We start from the raw sequence: 12,162 nt of genomic DNA, 5'->3' as shown, positions 1-12,162 counted from the left end.
GGTACTGAGTAATAGTCATCCTAAACCCATATAGTCATAACAGCTTTATTCACGTGAAGCACTGCCCAAGCCACTGTGCCCAGCCCCAGGCCAGGGCAAAGTAAAGTCAGATTAATAAAAAAAAAATGGGCATCCTAATCTGATTTATACACAGTGTCCTCTAGGAGTTGTGCAGCTAGGACAGGCCGCCGCCATTTCTTCGGAGTCTACGGTGCCTTTTCGTGTGGTGCGCAACCGCCTATTCCAAAATGGCCGGCTCACCCTCTATCTCTCTGCGATGACAGAATCACGTGACTCCCCACCCATACAGCCGCCCGCGACCCAACGCCGGCCTCAGTCTCCGCCCCGCGCTCACGTGACCCCAGTGACACTCCGGTCACGTGCTCCTCGGCCGCTTTGGGGCTTCAAGGAAGTGCGTCCAGCCGCGCGCGCGGGTGGGGAGGGGGGGCCCGCCGATGTTCGCAGGGGCCCCGGAGGGCCGCTTGGGAGGACCCGCAGACAGAGAGACAGAGAACGGGCGCGGCCCTCGGAAATCCCCCAGTGAAGCGGCCCCGGCTCTCTATCCTTTCCGTCACCCGCTGACGCCGCCCAGCAGAAGGCGGCCCAGGGTGAGTCAGGGGGATCCGGCCCGGCGGGGAGGGGAGGCGGCCCGGGATACAGGCTGCCAGCACCTAGCAGGAGGGGGAGGCAGCTGGGCAATGGGAGGCTCATACCTATTGGGGGGTTTCTTGTTCCTCATTGTTTCCCTTCACCGGCTATTGGCCGGGTGATGGCAGAGGAGGGGGCTCTGGGCACAGCAGGGCAGTTACGGTGCTGGCTCCTGCCTGTCATGCCGGCACTTACTGTTTATGTTCTTATTACTGGTGTTCTGTAGATGTCAGTATTTGGGTGTCAGGCATTGCAGCTTGTTGCATGATGTGTTATTGGCTTATTTAAAGTTATTGTATGTGTTGCTATCCTAGAACAAGCCATGCCTGCACTGCCAGTACATATATATATATGCCATGCCTGCATAGCCAGTACATTGTGTGTGTGTATATAATAAATATATATATATATTATGTTACACACAAGCCATGCCTGCACCGCCAGTACATTGTGTGTGTGTATGTATATAATAAATATATATATATATTATGTTACACACAAGCCATGCCTGCACCGCCAGTAGATAGTGATAGCCCTTAAAGGGCGGAATTCAATTGATTTCGCGGCCCGCATCTCCCGTCTAAAGTGACAGGAGATCGCGGGGCGCTATTCAATTGTGCCAGAATTTCATGCTGATCGCGCCCATAGAGGTCAGGTTTAGCCGCGTAATGCAGCTAAACCCGACCAAAGTGCTGGGCGCGATTGCGAAAAGTGATGTTTGGGCGCCCAAACATGTCACTTTTCGCAAATTTCAGCTCTCATCCCCCAGGGGCTGCGAGCTGAAATGTAGCGCTTGGCAGCTGATCGCGCCCGATAGCTCCGTCGGGCGCGATAGGGGCTGGAGAGAATTGAATTCTGCCCAAAGAGTGTAAGCTCTTTCGAGCAGGGCCCTCTACCCTCTTGTGCTTCTCCCTACTGTAATTTAATTTATTTCTTACTCCCCACTAGGGCAACTAACACTCGGCTGTTTCTGTGGGCGTAAAGGTCACTAATATAGCAATGTTTATTATCCATGTCCGTGTCCTGCTTTGTATTGTATTGTAAGTCACTGGTAACTTATTTGTTCATGTACTTTGTAAGGCGCTCAGAGATTTGATTTGAGATATATATATATATATATATATATATATATATATATATATAGCAAGCCATGCCTGCACTGCCAGTACATTGCACCCTGTTATATACAATCTCACCAATGTGACATAGACAGTATGGTGGCTGCGGTCTCCTGTATATTTGTTATACTGAAGTTGAAACAAAACGGTATAGTTGGATGCACTCAGGGCTAAGTGAATCTGCCCCTAAGTAAAATGTGATGCCACACAGAAGGTGCAAACTTTTCTTGGGTAATTGTGACGGGGATGGTTGAGCCCTGCGCCAGTGTCTGGTGCTATTGTATTGGTGGCTGTGCTGCCACAGTCTGGAACTGGACGTACTCCTTTTTTTTTTTTTGCAAAGAACTTGGTCTGGATTTGGTTGGTGCTGAGTTCATTCTAGCACCCTGCCTCTTTGACAGCCCATGCCCTTACTCAGCAGGTTGTTGCATCAGCTAGAACCAGAGTAGAGAGTGACACCCCAAGCAGGACAGAGGAACTGCACAGGCTGTAACAGGTGCAGGGTGCTAGAGGAAGACTAGCTATATTTGTGTATGTATGGGTGAGATGATTATGGGGTCTATTTACTAAGCCTTGAATGGAGATAAAGTACCAGCCAACCAGCTCCTGATTGTCATTTTTCAAACAGCCTGTGACATGACAGGAGCTGATTGGCTGGTACTTTATTTCCATTCACTTTATCTCCATCCAAGGCCTAGTAAATAGACTCTAATGAATCGGGGAAGGTCAGCTCTATGGGGTCAGTTAAGTTGTGGGAGATACCCGTAATGTGCTGTTTCTTCAGTGTGGAAATGCCATGCAGCGGTGCCAGTATTGCGCCCCATTTTTTCCCCAAAATTGCATATTTTAGTTCATAGCCCCATAGAGCTGCATGCAAAAATCTGCGCTCAGTACTACCATATGTGGCATACAGTATGTACACGCCTATGGGCATAGCCTGCAGCTGAATGGACACCTATGTGTCAGATCTGTTGGTGAGGTGTTGCATGAAAATCACTTGGGGGGTTGTTTGGTTGGTGAGGTCCTCTGACAGCCTATGTTGATGTACAGCACCTGTTCTTCCAGGGGTGTCTCCCATCTCTGTACAATACACAGGCCCTTAGCTTCCAAGTCCAAACATGGTTGGGGGTTTCCAGAGTGCTGTACCTGCAACTAGGTTAGGACGGGTACGGGATGCCGGGCACTCGGGCTGTAAAAATTCAGACACCGGCATCCTGTCAGGGTTAGGATACTGACACCTGTCTGTCGGTATCCTAACCCTCCCCCCTAGTGCCTAAATCTATCCTCTTCCCCCCCCCCCCCCCTTCTCCCCGTACCCTAAACCTAACCCCTTAGTGCCTAGCTCCTAACCCCGCTACTTAGCTTAGGGATGCCGGCGGTCGTGATTCCTGCGTCGGCACTCTAACCGCAAGCATACCTTTTGTTGGGATACTCAACGTATCCCGACTAGGGTGTATCCTTTGTGGGATGTTTTGGGCCTGAAGTGTATGGGCTGCTCTGACAGATTTTGTATCTGCCTCATTGACTCCCTTGATCAATTCAGAGTCTAAATTCAGACCTTTTGGTATCAAGGTTTTCATGTTGATTTGGTCTCCTCAGCTTCAGGGGATGTTCACCTTCTTAATCTCCAAGAATGAGTGTAGACTCAGCAATCACACTTATGGGGGGCATCCACTAGACCATTTTATCCCTGTCCAACCTCTTAACGATTTCCCCTTGAAGTTTCCCTTGAAATTTGATCTTCCACTCTGAACAATTTGCAAAAGATTTGCAAACGATTTGCAAAAGATCTAACGATAAACTATGTTGTTTCAATCTGTGATTGAGCGCTTTCAGCTATAGTGGGCAGATAGCGGTTCAACGTTTGATCGTTCAGCTTGAACGATGTTCAAACGATGTGTAAACGATTTGTAAGCAATCAAGTGAAATTGACCTGCATGTTCAGTCGATGGAGGAGACGATCAAACGACTAGCGGGAGCGCGCATCGTTAGAAACAATTGCTGCACGATTTGCAAACGATGTTTGAACGATTATCGAACGATTTTATCATTATTGTTCAATCGTTCAACTTTATCGTCTAGTGGATACCCCCCTTAAGATTAGTAATGTAGCGTTCCCGCTAGGCTGTTTTAGCGGGGCGCGGCGCCCTGCCCTCCTGGAGGGCAAAAAGCACCCTGCCCTCCAGGAGGAGGGCAAAAAGCGCCCTGCCCTAACTGCCTGCGGGAGCCGTTCTCACCCGCGGGACGCAGTGTCCCGCGGGTGGACAAACATGCGGTGACCCGGTCACCGCCGGAGAATAGACACCGGGCGCATGCGCCTGGCATCTATTCTCCCTTTCTGCAGCGCTTGGGGGCTGCCCGGCATGTCCGTAAGCGCCGGGCACGCCCCCAAGTATGATGAAAAGGGGACGGGTCTTATAGACACGCCCCCTATTCATAACCACGCCCCCTTTTCGGGCGCGCGCCTTCGCCGCGCGCACAAGATTGCCCTCTCTAGCTCCGGCGCCCTGCCTGCCGCCGGAGCTAGAGGGAACACTAGTAATGGTGTGGCTTATGTATTGTAGGTCACATGGGCAGGTCAGGAGGTAAATTACCCCCCCTTGCTGTCACATGTTTGTTTTGTTTTTTTCTCACCCGACCACTATTTTAATTTTTAATGTGACAGTCTATTTAATTTTGTCTGTTTTACCCTAATGTCTTCTGATCCTATTTATCTGTAATACATTTTATAATTCTTTTTAAATCAACATCAATTGATTCATTTGTGGGAATTTAGTTCCTGGACTTAAGGTGGGAGTGATCTGCAGATATATCTTTAGATGATGGTCGTTCATATACACTGACTGGCCATCATCTATCCGTTGGCTGCGAGTTCTGCTGGCAGGGAGGCGGGTCAGGGACGGAGCTGCCCCCCACCCCGTGGGTGCCACTGTGTGTGGACTGGCGGTCTGCTGACAGATACGTCTGTACAGCACAGCCAGTGCGATATGTCTATGAACGACACGGTTCACAGACATCGTCTATACACAATGGCCGACGGTTAGCCGATGAATTGATAGGCCAATATATCGGCCAGTGTGTACCCAGCATAAGTGCCCGGGAGCAATTCAATGACTTCCTGCGACTACCCCTGAGGCTGCACTTATAGCGGATATCTTCTCAAAGCCTCCTGTAGTGTAAGTAAGGTTTCAGGGCTAGTCATAAATTGTCGGAAGTATCGCGCATCGGGAGCTGCGTCTTAACACGGCTAATCCCGAGGCATTATCAGAGGAAGTAATTGTACAGCTCCCGAGCGCTTCGCCCAGGAAGTAAGTTCCAGTGAATTAATAGAATCGCTCTCAAATGACACGGCTGATTGTGCGGGTGTTGTCGCAACATGTGAGAGGTGTAGGGAAGCCGTGGCTTACGCCCTCACATTGGATTTGCATGGAGATTACAGTAGTATTATAGCACTTTAGTGGTCACAGGGCCAGACGGTGAAGAAAATGATGGAGGGCTGTCATTCCAAAAGTACATTAATTTTTAAGTAGGGTATCATTTTCTTAAGCTAAAATGTCATAGACCCTGGGGTTTTAAAGCAGCCTTCATGCCGTACGTGGGAAAGTAGGCCAGAGGTGTAATTGTTTGCTGTATGCACCCTATAGAGCCAGAGAATGGGCGTTTCAGCTTTGTCTGACACACGCTTTAGTTCTTGTTTCAGGCCATTGTGCTGCGGGACTTCAAAGCGCACCTGTCGTCTACACATCATAAGGAAATGCTCACGAAAACTTCAATTAACTAGTAGTATTGTTGTTTATAGCAGCACCGTAGCATGTAATTGCTGACCGATATGATTACAGTATTTTTGGTTTTATATATATATATAATTTTTTTTATGTAAAGGGTTTTCTTTAAAGGCTATTTAGGCTAACAGCTGGTGGTTATTTGTCTGCTGTAGTTAGAGCTGTGACTGATCACCTTTTACCCACGCACTGTGCCTTCTCCAAAATAGCCAGGGATGGGGGGCGGGAGTGTTAATTTTTTATTTTTTAAAGTTAGATATAGTTTTTAAGTGGACGTGTATTGCAAATTACTTATTTGTAGCCATGCAATATTTTACTTTGTGTCCTTATATGTAATACAGCCATGTCTTTATATCATCAGAAGATAGTTTTATTTCTCTTACCCATGGATATGGGTGTCTGGGTACCGTTGTTTCCAATACATGAAGCAATGAATGTTTGGGGGGGAATCAATTGTACGTGCCTGATCACCCGTCACTTGAGACTGGGTGATAATCAATTCTTGTTTCGGCTCTGGGTGCCCATTCAGTTAACAAGCTGGTCACGCCCTACTAGGCCGGGTTTAACCCCGTAAAAAACCGGCTAAACCCGTCTAAAATGCTGGGCGCAACATGGAAAATGTGTGACAAGCTGGGCTTTTTGCTCATTTCTGCTTGCCGCCTTAAGAAGGGACGAGCAGAAATAATGAGTGCCCGCAGTATGAATTGCTCCCAGAAAACAATTCCCCCCTTTGTGTCATATCCTAGGGGCAGTGGATATAAGCAGCACTGCTTACTGTATAAGCATATGGCAGAAATTAAAGGGAGTAAGGTGGGTAGACCCCTCTTAGATATTATAATTTAGTAAAGACTGAAGACCTGTCGTCTGACGCACAAGATAGACAAGCAGTTGGACAACTGGTATTTTTCTAGATCATATTAACTTTTACATAGCGCCAGTGTAAAAAAAAAAAAAAAAAGAGAATGTAGTCTTCAGTCTAGCACCCTGCACCTATTATAACCCTTGCAGTTCCTCCTCCCTGCCTGGGGTGTCGCTCTAAGTTCTGGTGCCTCTTGCACACTGTGGTTTGTATCTCAGCAGTTTGTTACATCAGCTGAGTGTGCTAGAATGAAGACTACATGCGACATTGACAGACAAAGGATCAAAGAGCCCTGCCTGAATTTTTTAGTTTTGATGCACTTGGCGTATTTGTCAAGCCATATTGTGATTGTATTAAGTGCTCAGCGGGCTATGTGAACTAGTCACATAGCACTATCGGTTGGGGGCGGGGGGGTTGGAGGGTAGGAGGAGAGCTGTCTGGGTATGGAGAGATAACACATGTAAGTTTTGTGTGAACACTGTACAGCCATGGCCAGAAGTTTTGAGAATGAAACAAGTATTGGATTTCACAAAGTTTGCCGCTTCAGTGTGTTTAGTCCTTTTTGTCAGATGTTACTATGGTATACTGAAGTAAAATTACAAGCATTTCATTAGTATCAAAGGCTTTTATTGCCAATTACATTAAGTTTATGCACAGAATCAATATTTGCAGTGTTGACCCTTTTTTTTCAAGACTTCTGCAATTCACCCTGGCATGCTGTCAATCAACTTCTGGGCCACAGACTGACTGACTGCCACCCATTCTTGACTAATCAATGCTTGGAGTTTGCAGAATTTGTGGGCTTTGTTTGTCCACCCGCCTCTTGAGGATTCACCACAAGTTCTCAATGGGATTAAGGTCTGGGGAGTTTCCTGGCCATAGACCCAAAATTAAGAGGTTTTGTTCCCCGAGCCACTTCGTTATCACTTTTTGCCTTATGGCAAGGTGCTCCATCATGCTGGAAAAGGCATTGTTCGTCACCAAACTGTTCTTGGATGGTTGGGAGATGTTTTGGTACCATTCTTTATTCATGGCTGTGTTCTTGTCCCTTGGCTGAGAAGCAACCGCATAAATGAATGGTCTCAGGATGCTTTACGGTTGGCATGACACAGGACTGATGGTAGCGCTCATCTTTCCTTCTCCGGACAAGCGTTTTCCAGATGCCCCAAACGACCTGTAAGGGGATTCATCAGAAAAAAAAAAAACTTTACCCCAGTCCTCAGCAGTCCAATCCCTGTACCTTTTGAAAATGTCAGACTTTCCCTGATGTTTTTCCTGGAGAGATGTGGCTTCTTTGCTGCCATTCTTGACGCCAGGCCATCCTCCAAAAGTCTTCGTCCTGTGTCATGCCAACAGTAAAGCATCCTGAGATCATTCATCTGTGGGATTGCTTCTTGTGAGTGACCCCACTCCCTTTGCTAAGAACACAGCCATGAATAAAGAATGGTACCAAAACATCCTCAAAGAGCAACTTCTCCCAACCATCCAAGAACAGTTTGGTGACGAACAATGCCTTTTCCAGCATGATAGTTTGGCAAGGTGCTCCAAGTGGCTCGGGGAACAAAACATCGTAATTTTGAGTCCATGGCCAGGAAACTCCCCAGACCTCAATCCCATTGAGAACTTGTGGTCAATCCTCAAAAGGTGGGTGGACAAACAAAAAACCCACAAATTCTGACAAACTCCAAGCATTGATTAGGCGAGAATGGGCAGACATCAGTCAGTATGTGGCCCAGAATTTGATTGACAGCATGCCAGGGTGCATTGCAGGGGTCTTGAAAAAGAATGGTCAACACTGGAAATATTGACTCTTTGCATAAACTTAATGTAATTGTCAATAAAAGCCTTTGACACTTATGAAATGCTTGTAATATTACTTCAGTATACCATAGTAACATCTGACAAAAAGGTCTTAAAATCACTGAAGCAGCAAACTTTGTGAAAACCAATACTTGTGTCATTCTCAAAACTTTTGGCCACGGCTGTAGAAGGGTGGCAGGCGTGTAGAGTAGTTGAGGTAGAGTAAAAGGGCGGTTTGGGAATATAATAATTTTGCCTGAAGAGGGGATTTTTCAGGGAGCAGCACTTAAAAGTTTGGAGGCTTGTTGTAGAGAGGAGGGCATTTAAAAAAAAAGTGGCTATACACCCCAAGAAGTCTTATAGCCAGAAATAGTAGCAGGGAATGTGTGGGTGAGACTCTGATTTTGTGCAGACCAGAGAGGTCGAATTGGGAGATATTTAGGGGTAAGTGGAGATATTCGTGCAGTTAATTATGGCCTTGTATCATCATAAAAGCATTTTATTGGGTAAAATCTAGGCATTCAATTTAGGGATTGCCAGTGCAGAATAGCAATAGGAGAAAGTGTTTGCAAGAAACAGTAGATAGATGCCCTCTATGACGAAATGTCAGGATTGTAGTAAACCGACCATATTAGGTGTCTTCAGCAGGGTTGCATAAAAATTGGATTTAAAAAATAATACAAAAAAAAAATATGGATTTATTTGATTTAAATAGGATTTTCTATAAAAAATTTGTTTTAGTAAATGTTTTAAATTTTTAAACATTTATTTAAAAAAAAATATGTAATAAAATTTTTTTAAATCAAATCTTTTTTTTTTTAAATAAAAATCCAATTATATGCAACCCTGGACTCTTCATTATCATTAGACTGACTCACATACCTTGTTAGTGTTTGGTCTCATTTTATTATTGTGCTTTCTTCCTCATTGGAAAACGCTGCGGTATTTGCTGGAGCTATATAAATAAATTTTTTAGTAAATAAATGTAAAATGTGGCATTCAGTGTTACCTTGTTTCTGGTAAAAAAAATAAAAAATAAAAATGAAATGACTGCCTCCCAAGTCCCATTGCAGACCCCCTCAGTGCCATGCCCGCTTGGGATATAATAGAAGTGAAAAGCTTTGTTTGAGCTGCTGTGACATCGCTGGCCCTGCCCATGGGTTTGCACCTGTCTATCCAAACTGCACTTCTGCAAAAAAAAATCCGATGTAGAAAAATGGATTTCCTTGTTCTCTTAGCAAAGGGCGAGATGGACATGCACAATGCTTTGAGAACTATGCTGTCTCTGAGGCATTGTTACAGAGACATCGCAGATCAATAAAACATTTAAAAAAAAATGTTCAACCCAAACATGTCTCTTATTTTCTTCTGGCAATTGTATTATGATTATACCGTTACTCAAACTTAAACTGCATACGCTACTATTGTGGCCTACTGCAGAGGAACAGAACTACAGGCAATGCAATCTAGAATTACAGGATGAGCATATACTGTACATACTGCCTTTCAGTGGTCACTCCAGTTCATTGGGCTGGATATTGTTTGGATTGCGCTGTGGACCTATTATTGGGCTGTAATTGAATTCTCTTTGAATACACTGGCAGCAGCCTGATGCTTTTAGTAGAAACCTTTTTCCGCGTTTCACTGCACAGATGGTGCTCGGGTAATCCTCCCGCACACATCTGTGTCTCTGATTAGTGACTGCACTGCTAAGGTAGTTGTGTGTGTGTGTGTGTGTGTGTGTGTGCGCGCGCAGATGTCTGTGCACAGAATCATTCTAGAGAGTTGCCAGCCAGCCAGGATTAAGCTAGTGACCCTCTTGACCACATGAATTTTAAGATTTTTTTTGTAAATATTTTTTTTTTGTTTGGCTTATTGTTTTATCTGTGATCACACAGCTTTGGCATCTTTTATATATTAAGGGCTCTATTCAGCGACAGTGCCAATATGTTCGGACAACATCATCACAATTTTTTTTTTTTATATATTCAGGAAAAAACTTTCTCGGGGACAGCGGTTGCGTTAACAGCTGTCCCCTGTGACGTCCCCTGCAGGCAGTCTATTTTGGTTGTCCAAAACGATTGCCTGTTCTGTGCATGCCCAATTAAACTCGGGAGTGGCTCTAGGCACGGGCAAGCCGGGCTGTCACCCGGAGTGCCACTGTATCTGGCGGGCGCAAGAAACGCCCACCCTCCCTCCCGGCACCTTAGTGAATATGTAAGCTCAGGGAGAAGGAGCAGAGGAGGGAAGTGGCGGCAACACAGGACGGCGCTGGGCGCAGCAAAGCCTAGCGCCGGCCATGATTAAACTGCTGGTAACATTGGCAGTGTAATTGCCAAGTTGGGAGGAGTTACGGCCGGCTGCAGGGACTGATTGGACGAGAACCCTCTGTCCCTGCAGTTTTCGGCTGAACTAAGAATCTTTCTTTATATAATGGACAGAATTCAATTGTTTTAGTGCGCCCGATCTTCCGTCTAAAGTGACACGGAGAACGCTGGGCGCTATTCATTTGATGCCGTTTAACGCTCTGATTGCGGCCATAGAGGTCTGCTACCCCCGACCAAATTATTGGACGCGACTGCGAAAAGTGCAGTTTGGGCGCCAAACGGGTCACTTTTTCGCCCTTTTCAGCTCCAGCAGCTGATCGCGCCCGACAGGAGCAACAAATGAGTAGCTCCATCGGGCGCGAACGGGGCTGGAAACAATTGAATTCCCGCCCAATGCCATTCTGAGATGGCGTTATATAAAGTAATCTTGTACACCTTTCTCTAACGTTTTCATGGTTGCTGAATAGAAGAAAACGTTGAAGAGCTGTTGAGAGCGCAATGGCTTACTCTCTATAGTACGATACTGCAGTGTTCATTCTATGGTGGGCAGGGCGGCTATTACAGAAGGGCACTCCTTGCAAGACCGAAAAAGGTCTGGTCACTAGAAAAGGAGTCCTTGGCACACACCCCTTATCACTGTAGGGGGCATACCCAGCACTCATGGAGATGGCGTGGACGCAGCATTCTGTGGGTGGGGTTGGCTATTTCTTCCATTCTGCCGCCATAAGGGCAGGGCGCATTTCATCGACTGCAAATCGAGCATGGCTCAGCGCCCCGCTGAAGCAGCCTAGCGAGAACACTATACTGTGCGAGCTGGGTATTCAAGCAGAAGATAATTGTTGTTTTCTCCTTTTAAGCTTTCGCTGAATAACAGGAATACTTAAAAAATGCAGAAATGCTAATTTCCTCATTATAAAGGTAGAAATTTGGTTGCCGAATAGAGTCCTAAGCTTGCTGAGGCCGTCTCTGCCACCTTCTTGCAATAGCTCCTTTTAAGCATTCTGTCTGATCTATGGGGGTCATTCAGACCCGCTCGCGAGGGAAGTTTGCTCGCAAGCGGGTCGGTGTTTGGGGAGGGAGCACGATGGTGGGCATGCCGGGGGCGTGGCTGCCAGACGGAGGCATTCCCATGGGAACGCCTACCGTCTGAGTCTGGCCCCACTGACATCAGTAATGATGTCAGTGGGAGTGACTTTGGCTCTGATAGAGCCAAAATCACTCCTGGGCTTGCGGCAGCGAGACCCTACCGCAGGGTCTTGTTGCAAGCCCGATGGTCGCGATGGTCAAAGACCATCGCGACCATCATCATGGACGCTCGCTATAGTTGTGGGTGGTAACCCACAGCTATGCGAGCGTCCATGAGGACGCTCCAAAAACAGGTAGGAGGGCCCTGATTCAGAGCGAGCGCTCTGGTCAGAGTGTTCAGCTCTGAATCAGGGCCAATGAGCACTGCTGTTGTACATACTGTAATGTTTTCGTGCATTGTAAATGAGTAATGCCAATATTTGCCTTCACTGATGTGACATATGTTATAGTTTGTTGCTCTTGTATACTCTACAAGAGGATTTAGCCCTTCATATATTTTATATAAATGTATAGTCTGGGCCTAGTAGGTTGCTATGACCTTG

General features: G+C 46.3%; 1 protein-coding gene across 7 annotated transcripts in view; it reads left to right on the top strand.

Annotated features, from left to right (window-relative positions):
* The first annotated feature begins 337 nt into the window (after positions 1–337).
* The window catches only part of USP19 (ubiquitin specific peptidase 19), a 90,253-nt gene continuing 78,428 nt past the window's right edge, over positions 338–12,162 (top strand). For 4 of the 7 annotated variants that reach the window (XM_088473214.1, XM_088473216.1, XM_088473215.1 and 1 more), the window contains exon 1: positions 338–608. The gene's annotated coding sequence lies outside the window, so the exon portion shown is untranslated. The remainder of the gene's footprint in view (positions 609–12,162) is intronic. The other 3 variants (XM_088473219.1, XM_088473218.1, XM_088473217.1) reach the window with 1 other exon arrangement.

Source organism: Taudactylus pleione, unplaced genomic scaffold, assembly GCF_031769625.1.
Source record: "Taudactylus pleione unplaced genomic scaffold, aTauple2 ptg000133l, whole genome shotgun sequence".
Taxonomy (NCBI): domain Eukaryota; kingdom Metazoa; phylum Chordata; class Amphibia; order Anura; family Myobatrachidae; genus Taudactylus; species Taudactylus pleione.
The sequence above is the reverse complement of the archived record's forward strand: the minus strand, read 5'-3'. Positions and strand labels throughout refer to the sequence as shown.